Source organism: Bos taurus, chromosome 5 (assembly GCF_002263795.3).
Source record: "Bos taurus isolate L1 Dominette 01449 registration number 42190680 breed Hereford chromosome 5, ARS-UCD2.0, whole genome shotgun sequence".
Taxonomy (NCBI): domain Eukaryota; kingdom Metazoa; phylum Chordata; class Mammalia; order Artiodactyla; family Bovidae; genus Bos; species Bos taurus.
In genome coordinates, this window is record NC_037332.1 from 84132857 (window position 1) to 84147878 (window position 15022).

The 15022-nt window shown below is 42.0% G+C and overlaps 1 protein-coding gene across 6 annotated transcripts in view; it reads left to right on the forward strand.

Annotated features, from left to right (window-relative positions):
* LMNTD1 (lamin tail domain containing 1) overlaps positions 1-15022 on the forward strand; it is a 489613-nt gene that overhangs the window by 127253 nt on the left and 347338 nt on the right. For 3 of the 6 annotated variants that reach the window (XM_059887032.1, XM_059887034.1, XM_059887033.1), the window contains 2 exons: positions 12952-13031; positions 13775-14038. The exons of the other annotated variants lie outside the window; for them this stretch is intronic. The gene's annotated coding sequence lies outside the window, so the exon portion shown is untranslated. The remainder of the gene's footprint in view (positions 1-12951; positions 13032-13774; positions 14039-15022) is intronic. 6 annotated transcript variants of the gene reach the window in all.

The window sequence follows — 15022 nt, forward strand, 5'->3', positions numbered from 1 at the left end:
AAAAATAGGGAACACAATACTTACCTCCTAGGGCTCTCATGAGAGTTAAGGGTAAAGTGTGTGGAAAGACTTCAGCACTCTGCCAGGCAGTTGTAAAAGCTCCCCATGGAGCAGCTTTTGTTGTTATTTTCACTTCCTGCTTCTCTGGAAAAGGCACAGCAGTGTGTGCCTGGAGCACATTGTTAATTCCTGGGATGGCTCTTGCAGCTTAACATTTAATTTTTAGCTTCCAGTTAGCAATGGCCAGGCAGCATCATGGGCCCTCTGATGCCGGATGGTGATTAACTCAGTTAAAATGTGCCAAGCACTTTCAAATATAGCACTGATTTAGGAGCTGCATTTAGAAATGATCCTGATAGACGTGCATTCTGTGCACGTAGTTATAGCTTTGGACATACACACCTAGCTGATAATCGTCAGTTGTAATATAGGTCTTTATAGAGAGCGTAGAGCCTTATAGCAGGATTTTGAAGGTAACTAATGTCTGTTATCAGATTTTATAGTTTGTAAAGTGTTCTGTGAGATGAGTACAATTGTGCGGTACTTTGAGCATTCTTTGGCGTTGCCTTTCTTTGGGATTGGAATGAAAACTGACCTTTTCCAGTCCTGTGGCCACTGCTGAGTTTTCCAAATTTGCTGGCATGTTGAGTGCAGCACTTTCACAGCATCATCTTTTAGGATTTGAAATAGCTCAACAGATGTTCAAGCTGGTTTTAGAAAAGGCAGAGGAACCAGAGATCAAATTGCCAACATCTGCTGGATCATGGAAAAAGCAAGAGAGTTCCAGAAAAACATCTATTTCTGCTTTATTGACTATCCCAAAGCCTTTGACTGTGTGGATCACAGTAAACTGTGGAAAATTCTAAAAGAGATGGAAATACCAGACTACCTGACCTGCCTCTTGAGAAACCTGTATGCAGGTCAGGAAGCAACAGTTAGAACTGGACATGGAACAACAGACTGGTTCCAAATAGGAAAAGGTTGTATATTGTCACCCTGTTTATTTAACTTATATGCAGAGTACATCATGAGAAATGCTGGGCTGGAAGAAGCACAAGCTGGAATAAGATTGCCAGGAGAAATATCAATAACCTCAGATATGCAGATGACACCACCCTTATGGCAGAAAGTGAAGAGGAACTCAAAAGCCTCTTGATGAAAGTGAAAGAGGAGAGTTAAAACAGTTGGCTTAAAGCTCAACATTTTCAGAAAACGAAGATCATGGCATCTGGTCCCATCACTTCGTGGGAAATAGATGGGGAAACAGTGGAAACAGTGTCAGACTTTATTTTTCTGGGCTCCAAAATCACTGCAGATGGTGATTGCAGCCATGAAATTAAAAGACGCTTACTCCTTGGAAGGAAAGTTATGACCAACCTAGATAGCATAATCAAAAGCAGAGACATTACTTTGCCCACAAAAGTCTGTCTAGTCAAGGTTATGGTTTTTCCAGTGGTCATGTATGGATGTGAGAGTTGGACTGTGAAGAGAGCTGAGTGCTGAAGAATTGATGCTTCTGAAGTGTGGTGTTGGAGAAGACTCTTGAGGGTCCCTTAGACTTCAGGGAGATCCAACCAGTCCATTCTAAAGGAGATCAGTCCTGGGTGTTTATTGGAAGGACTGATGCTAAAGCTGAAACTCCAGTACTTTGGCCACCTCATGCGAAGAGTTGACTCATTGGAAAAGACTCTGATGCTAGGAGGGATTGGGGGCAGGAGGAAAAGGGGGTGACAGAGGATGAGATGGCTGGATGGCATCACCGACTTGATGGACATGAGTTTGAGTGAACTCCGGGAGTTGGTGATGGACAGGGAGGCCTGGCCTGCTGCAATTCATGGGGTCGCAAAGAGTCGGACATGACTGAGCGACTGAACTGAACTGAACTGAAAGTGTTCTGTAGCAGTTATAATAATCGAACCCGGTCTCCCGCATTGGAGGCAGACGCTTTAACCTCTGAGCCACCAGGGAAGCCCATATATAACAGTCCTTTAGGTTACAATAAAGTATCATCATCGTCATTGTTATCTCCATTATACAAATGATGACATTAAGACTGAGGAAGGCAAAGTGACCCACCCAAAGTTGTTCTTTAAATTCCTAGGGAATAAGATTGTTATTTTCTCTGTAAATGTCTTTGTGAAGGGCAACTTATTCCAAGAAGTTATTGATACACTCAATTATGGAAAGACAGATTAACTCTTTTATGCCACCAGGAAACCAAATTAGAGATTATCTCTGTATAACACAATGATTTATAACATTCTCAATTGGTTATCAAGACAGGTAAATTAAGAAATCAAAGTTAGAAACCTTCAGTGTATTTGTACCTAAGAGTAGAGCTGAAGAATGGAGTGATATTGTATTTGAGATATTTGAAAAGGTGGTAGAACCATGCACTACAGTTCCTAGGCAGTTCTGTTTCTCCCTTTACTCATTCACAACATAAATTTTGAGAAAAGAAAGATACGTTTTGTCATTTGCTTTCATTTCTAATTGTATATCTGTGGTCATGGAAAAGTAAACTTCTTGTCTGTAAATTCAGAGATTTGAAAAAAATTTTGGAGTCGTAGCCACTTAGAAGCTCATTTATAACAGCTCTGTAACCTCAGCCTCGTGAAGTCACTTCATACAGATCTATCTCTGCATCTGCTTTCTTTCCTCTGTCTACATTTTGGGACAGGTGGAATCTTGGTAATAAAACCACTAAAGTCAATGTTACTATAAACATTGCAGGAAAAGAAGTCACAGATTGACCCTCTGGAGAGTGTATTTGAGGAAAGGGTAACCTTACCGCATTTTTTGGTGATACTGTTAGAAATGACAGATTGCTTATGTGATGAAGATGTTTGTATTTTGCCCCCCACCAACTGACCAGCTGTTGCTTTTCTTCCAATAGCTACCTAAGCCTCAGTGCTTAATGTGGTTCCCAAAACACAGGGCCTTGGGCAGTTGCCTGCAATTTGCTGTAGGTTGCTTGGCATTAACGCATACATTCTTATTTCTATGACAACAGTAGTTCTACATGTATAACTCTGGTGCAGTTTAGAATGATGCTGCTGAATTTCTGTGAACCTCTGCCTTGAGGCGATAATCTATCCCCTGGGGAAAAGCATATGCCTTTCAGCTGGGCTTCCTTGCTGGCTCAGTGGTAAAGAATCCACCTGCAATGCAGGAGACACAAATTGGATTCCTGGGTCAGGAAGACCCGCCCGGGGGAGGGCATGGCAACCCACTCCAGTATTCTTGCCTGGAAAATCCCACGGACAGAGGAGCCTGGCGGGCTGCAGTCCATAGGGTCACAAAGAGTTGGACATGACTGAAGTGACTTAGCATGAGCACAACCATCAGCTGGGAGAATCCTTTCCCTTGAGGTTGGGGAAGGATGGGGAATAGTTTCAGAGTATTCTGATTTGCAGGATAAAATGGGTCCACAGAGGAGGCTGTCGCTGGGGTAGGGGAGTTGGGATACATGCAGTGGGGGAGGGATCCTCAGGAAAATAAACAGAGAAGCTGAGTTGTCAGCAGACATTTTGCTCCTTGGTTTCTCCCTCTCAGTTTGTTGTATATTTTGATGATATCAGAGCATCTAAGTTAATGATGAGTTGGTCCCTGTGATGACGTAGAGAATTGCCTGACCACTGCCAAATATCAGTCAGGAGGACTGAGCATCCAGTGAGGCAGGAGCAAGTGGCCGGGACTCTCTCTTAAGTAGATGGAAGGGCGGGGCGGTGGGACGGGGCGGTTGGGGGAGGGGGGGCTGCCCCAGTGGCTGGTCCAGATTAGTCCACATGGAGCAGGGTGTGAAAAGGGATTTTTCCTGTTGCATCATTGGGGGATTAAAGGCACCAAGTACTTCACATTCTGCACTTACAGTGACAGCAGCAGGAGGGCCAGCTACCACCTCCTGGGTGGAGTGAGAGGAGGCAGGGCTGAGAAGCAGCCAGTAACCAACCACCTTCCCTACTCTCTCCCGCCCCCAGCTAAGGCCCCCAAGTTAACATGGTGATGGGGGAGGGCGGGGAGATAAAATGCTGTCTTTAAAAAGGTGCTATGCTTGTGCAGAAAAGTTATTCTTTCTGCGTACACACATTATCACCTCTCGAGAGGAGACAGGGAAGGGAAATCCCAAGATCATTGTCAAGAAAATTTGCAGAGGTGGGGATAGGGGTAGGTGGAATGAGGGTGGGGGTGGATGGGGTGAAGGTGGGGGTGAGTGGAGTGGGGGGTGGGGTGGGTGGAGTGGGGGTGGAGAGGGGAGGGGAAGAGGTACCTGAACTCTTCTGCTCTCTCCAACACCCCCTGCACCCTCCCACCCCTGCCTCTCAGGGAGGAGTAAGAGTAAGGATCTCTCCTTTGAAATTTGAGACCCTTTGGGCCTGCTGAGCTTAGTGCTCCTGGGACCTGGAGAAAGGTCAGCAGAGAGAGGCTGGGACAGCAGGTCTCCCAGACATACTGGCGCTCCCACCATCTGGGGTGAGGAGGAGACGTGAGTTGAGTCAGATGCGGCTGGGTTATTTTCTAAAAGAGGAGTTCTCTGAAGCAAGAGGCTGGGGTGCTGATGGCCCATGGAGGGAGCTGAGAGTGAGTGAGTGGTCTCCTTCCAAACCTAGAAAACTTGCCATGGAAGGGTTGGCCTTGCAGAAAACCCATGTGTTTCCAGATCAGTGTTTGACTCCCTGACACACAGATGACACCAAAGCCAGTCATTCTGGGCCAGAGGAAGAGCAGCGACAGCAGTCTCAGTCAGGGGTCAAGTTCGGAGGCCCGTTTCTTCATTTTCTCGGGACTCTGACTCTGGGGGAGATAGCTTGGAGAAGAGGAGAGCAGGGCGTCCTGTTCAGGTGAGAGAGTCCCATGTCCCTGAGACCCACCACCATCCCCACCACGCATGTTCCTGTACAGAGAGCCCAACGGGAGCTAAGGAGGCAAAAGGAACAATACTTGAATCCAGCAACGCTGGAGTTTTCAAACAAGTAGTACTGCATCTTTCTTTCTTTCATTATTTCTTTTTTCCCCTTGCTTTTCTTTCTTCCTTTCTTTCTTCTCTGGGTCTTCATTGCTCTGCGTGGGCTTTCTCTAATTATGTAATTAGAGAGCAGTGGGGGCTGCCCTCTAGTTATGGTACATGAGCTTCTGCAGTGGCTTCTCTTGTTGAGGAGCTTGGGCTCTAGAGCCTGCAGGCTTCAGTAGCTGTGATGCACGAGTTTAGTTGTCCCGCGACATGTGGAATCTTTCCAAACCAGGAATCAAACCCCTGTCCCCTGTGTTGGCAGGTAGGCTTCTAACCACTGGACCACCAGGGAAGTCCAATACTGCATCCTAAACACTGGAATTAGACTATTCTAATAAGTAAAATAGCTGAAAACATTTTTAGGGGAGTTGGTAAGCAAGGGGGAAAGGAGAGCATGGACAGAAATGTTATTTGTTTACACACAGAGTGAATGGAGGTTCTTCAGTAAACTGAAGCTGATCTGACTGGGCAGACTCTGGAGCGTAAAGAATACAGTGCATCAGGCAAAGTGAGTGCTTCCAACAAGGGAGGGAGAGAAAGAAAAGAAATAGATGGAGGGAGGAAGGCAGGCAGTATAGCTTTCTTGGCTTCTCCCAAGTGGAGGGCTGTTGCAACTCTAGTAATGAATTTGAGAAGCTGCCCTTAAAGGCATCCGAGTGAAGAGGGTGTTCTTCAATCTGTTGTGCTACGTCTAATCCTTGCCTAATAACCAAAACCAGTGGCTGCTCCCTTTCATAATTGTCATTTAAATGTCTTTTCTTTGAATTGAACATGCATAGTTTGGTGCATAGATTGAACATGCACAGTTCCTTTCATCAGCAAAATCTTTCATCATTTTTACTCCCCTTCCCTTGCTCTCAGAAATGTCTTCCCTTTGACTTTTTTTAAAAAGTATTTTAACAGGCATTATTTTCTAAGTCTTTCATTTCCCTTCATGCACACAAGTTATCTGTTGATTTCATGCCCTGGATGTAAGAAGCAGTGGCTAAATCAATACTACTGAATACATTTGCAAGAGAAAAGAATTTTTAAACAAGTTTTCCTAGGCATGAAAATAGACGAACTGGTGGGATAAATTATTCCTCTCATTTCTAGAAAACAGGATAGTTATAGATTCTTTTCACTAAAGCAGAAAGAGTTTATTTCTTGCCATTCTTTATACTGTTTGATGCCAGAAGACTAAGGCAATGTCTGTAGTTATTTGGACAAACTGTTGCCACTGAGATTGCCTACTTTTTTGATTAAAAAAAAAACTTTTTCTCTTTTCTTGATCAAGGAAATTTTATCTCACCTCCTACTTCCAACCTGGCTAAATGTAATCATCAAGTTGCCAAAATAAATGACCTTTAAATTGAGAGTTTTATTGAAACAATCAACATAGATGGCTGCTGCCATCCCTGTATGAAGGGTCACAAATACATTGCCTTGAATGCTCGAAGGAACTTTCTGGAACGGTTCCCACATGCTTTTGATTTTATAAGAGACCATAACTTCTGGAATTCCTAATAAAGAAGAAAAAAAGGGTTATTTTTAGTGGATGCTTTTAGAGGAAACAATTCGACATATTCTGCCAGCAGCCTTAGAGGCTGTGCAGGTGCCTTGTAAATACCCAGGTTTAGCTGATGTCAGGAACACATTTATTGCTTTGATACTATTAATAACACAGACATTTACTATCCGGTATGACTCCATAGGAGAGCTCACATCAAGCACACTTAGATCACAGGATCTAAGAAAAGCTGACTTTGGGGTATACTTGAAAAAAACAAAACCATGAGATACAATGTAGGCTGTGAATTAATGACTGTTTATAGATATCAAAGGTTTTTATTTTTTTCTGCTCAAGATCTTCTTAAGCAAAATGAAACAAGTCAGTTTTTGACTTTTATATATGTGTATTTATATATACACACATATATAATCATTTTAAAAGAAGTTCACCATGTTTTACAACTATTGCTTTCTAGATTCCTTTTCCATAGACTTCCCCCCCCTTCCCCCACCCCCCGCCCCCCGCCCCACACACACACATCAGAGCTTCTGTAGTGGCTCAGATGGTAAAAAACCTGCCTGCAATGCAGGAGACCCAGGTTCAATCCCTGGGTCAGGAAGATCTTCTGGAGAAGGGAATGGCAGCTCATTCCAGTATTCTTGCCTGGAGAATTCCACGGACAGAGGAGCCTGGCGGGCTGTAGTCCACAGGGTTGCAAAGAGTTGGACACGACTGAGCAACTAAAGCTTTCCCTTTTCAGTGAAGGTATTTTGTTAAACAACAACTTTAATGAAACATTTGCAGTGAGTCACTAAACTGTTCAAAGGGATTCTTTTTTCTCTTCTTTACTTTTGGGTATTCTGTAAGGGTTTGCTTACCACTGTCTAACCCTCCTCCAGAAATGTTCACTCTCCAGTCTAATGGTAAGGACTGTGAGAGTAACCTGAGGCCACAGTGCCAGACTTCTTTGCTCCTGACTAAAAAAAAAAAAAAAAAAAACTATGTACCTTTCAGTCATTTTATAATTGAGATCTATACATTTTAGAATTATGTTTAAATTTTTTTTGTTGTTACTAGGAGATAGAAAGTATTGAACATCTTGTAAAACAAAATGAGGATTGACTGTAATTGGATAAATATTTCACAATATAGTTTGATGAAATACATTTTAATATTTTAATTACCTTATGAAATAAAGCACGTTGAACAGCAAAGAAGGCATGTAAAATTTATAGCCATGGGGGTTTTTCAAAGTATCTTAAAATTTTTGGTAGTCCTGCAAAGCACTCCAACTATGATAAAAAGAATTAGTGTCTCTGACACATTTCCTCAATTGTTCTGAATTCAGAAAAATTATGGGCTAAAATACCATCTTTTTTAAAGAAAAGTTTCTTTTCATTTTCTTTTTTATTTTTAATTGAAGTATAGTTGTGTTTATAAACAATGTTGTTGTGTTTATAAACAATGTGTTTATTTGTGTTTATAAACAATGTTGTGTTTATTTTAAAAATTTTTGGCCACACCCTGTGGCATTCAGGATCTTAGTTACCCGACCAGGAATTGAACTTAATTATGTATACAAACTCTTAAGAATTTGCAAAGTCCAGTATAAAGACCAATTATCTAGGCAGTATCTTCCATTGTCTCTTACAAATCTCTTACAATTTTACAGGGCACCAAGGATACGACTCTCAATCTCTTGAGTCCTTGGTTTCCTTATTGGAGTCAGGCTGACTAATAAATAAACACATAAATAGTGACAATGTCAGGATTCAATGCTGGTAAATGTTTAACAACTGGCTCTTGAGGGGAAAAGGAAGCCTGGTTTATAGCTTTTGCCCATTTCTGTGACGTAAATACTCCCACCATGGTCTGTTTCAAGCTACAGGATGAAGTCATCTGCCTTGCAAAATTCCTGAAATTAACAGTCAGCTCTCAGGCTCTCCTGAGCTGGTCCAAGCCAGTTGTAGCACATCAGTGTGTCGTGACTTATTCACTATTCTGTTCTGATCAGTCAGCTTGAAGGTCAGTAGGTTTGTGGTCCCCCAGTATTTTTCAGTATCGTTGTTGTTCAATCACTAAGTCATGTCCGACTTTTTGTGACCCTGTGGACTGCAGCATGTCAAGCTTCCCTGTCCTTCATTTCCAGAATTTGCTCAAACTCATGTCCATTGAATCAGTGATGCCATCCAGCCATCTCACCCTCTGTCACCCCCTTCTCCTGTCCTCAGTATTTCCCAGCATCAAGGTCTTTTCCAATAAGTCAGCTCTTCGAATCAGGTGGCCAAAGAATTGGAGCTTCAGCTTCAGCATCAGTCTTTCCAATGAATATTCAGTGTTGATTTTCCTTAGGATTGACTGGTTTGATCTCCTTGCAGTCCAAGAATCTTCAAGAGTGTTCTCTAGCACCATAATTCAAAGAATTAATTCTTTGGCGCTCAGCCTTCTTTATGGTTCAATGCTCACATCTGTATATGACTACTGGAAAAACCATAACTTGGACTATACAGACCTTTTTCAGCAAAGGGCTGCTTTGCTTTTTAATATTCTGTCTAGGTTTGTCATAGCTTTTCTCCCAAGGAGCAACAGTCTTTTAATTTCATGGCTATACTCACATCCACAGTGATTTTGGAGCCCAAGAAAATAAAAACTGTCAGTGTTTCCACTTTTTCCCCATGTATTTGCCATGAAGTGTTGGGACCAGATGCCACAATCTCAGTTTTTTGAATGTTGAGTTTTAAGTTTTTCAGTATGCATGCTTTACCATTTACATATTTATAAGAAAGCGGCGCCTTCCTTCTGGCTTCCATCTGACATCTCCCTCTCCCTCTGTACCATTCTCTGGCCTTGCATGTAGACTGATGAGTGACCTGTCCTTCCTTGGTGACAGCCTAATGTGGTTTCCTCCAAGTGTGTGAAAACTACAGTATGCTTCTGGGACCAAAATTAGGCAGTTGAACAAATGTCTATTTGCTAATAGGTTTTAAAAAACAGTTGTTGTTAAAATGGCCTGTTTTACTCATTTCTTTATCTTTGCAACTCTGGTTGTGTATTTTGTGTATTTATAAAATACTTGAAGATATCAACTTGAAGATATCATTATACTTATCTGAGTCATGTCCTCCTGATTTGGTCTCTTGGAAGCAGCCCCTGAGATAAGTATTTGAGTGCAGTTTGTGAGGTGCAGGAAACACTACTAGGGGAGCAGAGAAATGATGCAGGGAAAGTAAAGCATCCCATCAAAGGTATATGATTGAGTCAGCTACTGAGTGAATGACTACTGCTTACTTCTCTTGGTAAACCCTAGTGAGTATTGTAAAACACATGCTTCAGAATTACCCTATCTGAAGGCAGGGAGCTGGGACATGGTTGAGGGCTGCTTCAGAGATTGTTCATTTCTGGTCCTTCCATTCTGCTAGGGATATGGGCCTTTTGGGCCTGAGTCCTTAGGCCAGAGATGCAGATATTGGCAGTCTGAAAAGGCCAGAGCACGTTGAGAAGTCAAAGAGTAAAGGCAGGCAAGGACAATGTCTGCTGTGTTTAGAAGCTTTTACCAATTATGGTGGAGAAGGAAATAGCAACCCACTCCGGTATTCTGCCTGGAGAATCCCATGGACAGAGGATCCTGGTAGGCTACAGTCCATGGAGTCGCAAAGAGTCAGACACGACTGAACACACAGTGCACACACACCAATTATGGGCATGCTTTATAAGTATTATTATTTTACATAATATATAAAATAGGTTTTATATACTATAAAGTACATAAAGGATCTCCAGTTTCTTATACAACATGTGCATGGCACCTAAAGAGACCAAAATCAAATGAATCTGTTGGTCAAGCCTTCTTACACTAATTGGACATTTCTGTGAGAATCTCGTAGAGAAAAACAGTTCCAAACACAAAAGCCAGAAAGTGAAGTTGCTCAGTCGTGTCCGACTCTTTGCAACCCCATGGACTGTAACGTACCAGGCTCCTCCTTCCAGGGGATTTTCCAGGCAAGAATACTGGAGTGGGTTGCCATTTCCTTCTCCAAGAGATCTTCCCAACCCAGGGATTGAACCCGGGTCTCCCGCATTGTAGGCAGATGCTTTACCATCTGAGCCACCAGGGAAGTTCCCAGACAAAAGCCAGAGACCCCACTTATTCTGTTTTGTTTTGTTTTGTTTTGGCCACGCCTTGCAGCATGTGGGATCTTAGTTCCCCAACCAGGGATGCAACCGTACCCCTGCATTGGAAAGAGGATTCTTAACCAGTGGGCCACCAGGGAAGTCCCAGCCCCACTTATTCTTTAATGCATCAAAATTTGAGAGTCTTTAGAAGCTGATTCCCAAATGCTGGAAGAGGAAAGTTTGTTATAGAACAACGATCTGGGGTTCTATAGATCCAGGGTTGCCCTCTAGACCCCCTTTCTCTAGAGCTATGGCCATCTCAGAGAGGATGGAAGTTTGGTGCCTTTTCCCACTTACCTTGTTCTACTTGCCTCTCCCATCTGGCTATCCCTGAGTTTTATCCTTTTATAGTAAACTGATAAACAGAAGGAAAATTTTTTTTTTCTGAAATGTGTGAGCAACTTCAGCAAATTAATCAAACCCCTGGAGAGGGTGGAGGAAACCTATAATCTCCATATATTTGGTCAGTTGAATCACAAGTGACAACTTCAACTAGAAATTCACATGTTAAGCATGTGGGATGGGATGGGTGGGGCTGTCTTGTGGGACTTTAACATGTAGAATCTGATGGGCTACCTCCAGGTAGATAGTGTCAGAATTGAGTGAAGTTGTAGGGACACCGGAGAAGGTAATGGCACCCCACTCCAGTACTCTTGCCTGGAAAATCCCATGGACCGAGGAGCCTGGTGGGCTGAAGTCCATGGGGTCACTAAGAGTCGGACAGGACTGAGCGACTTCACTTTCACTTTTCACTTTCATGCATTGGAGAAGGCAATGGCAACCCACTCCAGTGTTCTTGCCTGGAGAATCCCAGGGACGGGGGAGCCTGGTGGGCTGCCGTCTCTGGGGTCACACAGAGTCAGACATGACTGAGGTGACTTAGCAGCAGCAGCAGTAGGGACACCTGGCTTGTGTCAGAGAATTGCTTGGCGTAAGGAAAAAAACCCACACATTGGAATTTTTTTCAGAATCTTAGAAGCAGGCCTGTGGATGTTCACCAACTCTGCTTAAGCATTTTATTATTATTATTATTATTTTAATTTGGCCTCGCTGCATGGCATGTGGGATCTTAGTTCCCCATGTAGGATTGAACCTGCAGTCCCTGTACTGGAAGCATGGCATATTAACCACTGGACCACCTAGGAAGTCCCTCTGCTTAAGCATTTTAAAGAGGAAATCTTCCCCTTTTGTCACACAGTTGAATAATATCTTGCCTCCCCCTTACTCGCATCCTCCAGTATTTGTCTTCCTAAATTTTCTGTGATAAACACTGAGTATTTTTAAATTTTCTTTTATACAGTCTATTTTCTTAAAAATTAAATTAGAAATTGTGCTAGGTACAGCAGCTCTTCTAGGAAGTCTTGCCTGATTCCACATCTCTCCGGCCCCCTGTCCTCCAGTAGAGGCTTGTATGGAAGTGGTGTGCTTTGTGTTAGTAATTCCCGCAGGCCTGCAGGCTCCACCAGGTGTGGGCCTGGTTTCCTCATCTTTGTGTTCTCATCCTTAAACACAGTATCTGGTAAATAGTAGGTATTAAAAAGTAACCACTACGCAAAACCACATTGCTCTTTAGGAGCATATGAAAGAAACCCAGGAAGATAAACATTCTTTGTCAAACAAAAATATTTATGAGCCCTTTTGAAGGTGAATGTTCATCTTATAAGCTATAAAAACTGATAGGCTTTCATAAATGAGCATTTGTACTTAATTTCTAAAAGGACTGATTTGGTTAGTGTCCTGCAGTAAAAATATTCCAGCGATTCATGACCTTGGACCAATCACCTCTGTGTGTCTGTGTGCCTTTTGTTGTTGTTCATCAGATAATGAATATGGATGCCTTTTACAGGACATTGTAGACAGCAATGTTATCTGTGATGATTAAGATCATCATAAAGGCAGTTTGGTTTATTAATCCCTTAACTCAAAAATTTTTAGTAAAGAATGGCACCCCTCTCCAGCATTCTTGCCTGGAAAATCCATGGACAGAGGAGTATGGAGTATGTGGTCACAAAGAGTCAGACATAACTTAGCAACTAAACAGCAGCAAATAGCAACACATCATTTGTTAAAAGACATTAAAGGCAAAAGAAAATAAGAAAGAGGCCAAAAAAAGATGGTGAACTAATTAAAAATTTCCTGCTAACAACCTGTACTAATAAAATTATGCAAAAAACAAAATGTTAGTCTGATGATGTGAGAAATTCTCTTTGTGAAATATGACTAAGAAATGAAAAATTTCAATGGTTTATGGAAATGTGTTGTTTCATTACTCTAGGGTCACACCCTGTATAGTCAAAGCTATGGAAGAAATTATTGGGAGGTGTTACAAAATTTATTTCCTTGGAGAATCATAAGGTGAGGTTTAAAACCCCTCTACGTGATAGATTCCACCCGTGGTCTGGCTTAGACTAGAGAACCCCTTGAGTTTTCTTCAGTTCTCAGAATCTATAACAGTGCCTAAATAGATCAGACTGGGTTAGAATAAATTTATTTCAAGAATAAATTCATCTTTATAAAGAGAGGAAAATGCTGCAATTCAATGATAATGCTATATCTATTTTGAACTCCTGGGATTCAAATTGTTATAAATCTGAATCATATAGACATTATAGTATGCAGATGATGTAGTTGAGATGCTAGAGTTTGCTCTCATGATATTAAAATTAATCCTACCAGGGAATGCTGAATGTGAAGCAGAAAAATATATTCTCAAATGAATATTTGATTTCATGTTAAAACAACAAAAAGCATCGTTTTGTATCATTTGATATTGGCTGGTAATTCCTTATGATAAAACAAGGTTTTCTCCCTCCCCTCACATCCCTTTCTTTTTTGCCCTAGAGGTTACATAGTTAGTTCTTAATTTGGTAATATTTTTATGAGTTCCTGATAGGAGCTCATAAAAAACAAAGGAATTGCTGAGTCAGTGACAACAAGAAGAGCACAGTTGTCTCACTTTGTGTTGACAAAGGGGAAGAGGAAAAGAAAGATAAAGATTGTATGAAAACATCAGCTTTTAAAAAATGGAGAATGGTTAAAGTGCTCTTAAAAATGGCCAGATTTATAGCCCCAAGACTAAAGGCCCCATTTATTCACAGAGGAGGCTGGAAGGAGTTATCTCCACTGCCTGGTGACTCATCTGAGGAGCTGGAAGATTCGCCTGCAGATGGGAGGATAATTTGGTTTTCTAGAACGGTTCACTCTTCTTCAGTTTACTCACGAAGGTGCTAATTAAAGGAAACTGTTATGCTGTTACTTTTGCACTTTCACATCTGTTCCCTGTGAGCTGGACACAGAAAACTAAGCCATTTCATAGAAGCATCCAGGGCGTTGGATGGCAGTGGTTTTGAGTCATTGTTATGGTAAGTTGGAGTGTAAACCAGAGCCTGTGGATGAAGGGATCAGAGCCACATAAATCCATGAACTCCCCCTGTTCAGGTAAATAAACTGTCCATGCCAAGGTTAGGAATCATAGCAGCCAATCCAGTTAAAAACACACAAACACACACACCAAAAAACAACCAAACCCCCCCCAAAACAGTAGCTTTTGCACAAAAGAGAGATGAGAAATAATGAGTATGTTTTCATTTTTTTCTTAGAAATATGAATGCTATTTGTGCCTGGCATTGTCCTAGGTGCTTCACATGTATGATATCGTTTAATCCCCACAGGAACCTCAGGTGTAAGGGAGGTATTATTGTTATTTTTGTTGTTGCTGAGTCGTACCCAATCTCTATTTCGACCCCCCAGGGACGGTAGCCCAGCAGACTCCTCTGTCCCTGGAATTCTCCAGGCAAGAATACTGGAGTGGGTTGCAGTTTCCTTCTCCAGGGGAACTTCCTGATTCAGGGATTAAACCCACGTCTCCTGAATTGTTTACCACTGAGCCACCAGAGAAACCTGTAGATATTGTTATCACCCCCATTTACAGAGGGCAAACAAACATGCAAAGTCATGGTACTTCAGTGAGGAATGAGATGGTTAAGTGATGGGTGGTAAGCTGAGGATTCTAACTTAAGCAGTCTTAGAACTAAAAATGAAATGAAATATCTTAATGTTTATACTTATATTTAGACAGAGAAACAATCACGACATGCTGTGTAACAGAAAGCCTGGTAGTCTTTACAGGAAGAGTTTATCCTAAACTAACCCAAGTGTATCATTCAAGTTTTGCCTACCAAGACAACATAGAATTAAAAACTTAGAATTAGGACTTCCCTAGTGGTACAGTGGAAGAATCTGCCTGCCAGTGCAGGGAATGTGAGTTTGATCCCTGGTCTGGGAAGATCCCACATACTGCAGAGCAACTAAGCCCATGAGTCACAACTACTGAGCCCCCATGCTGC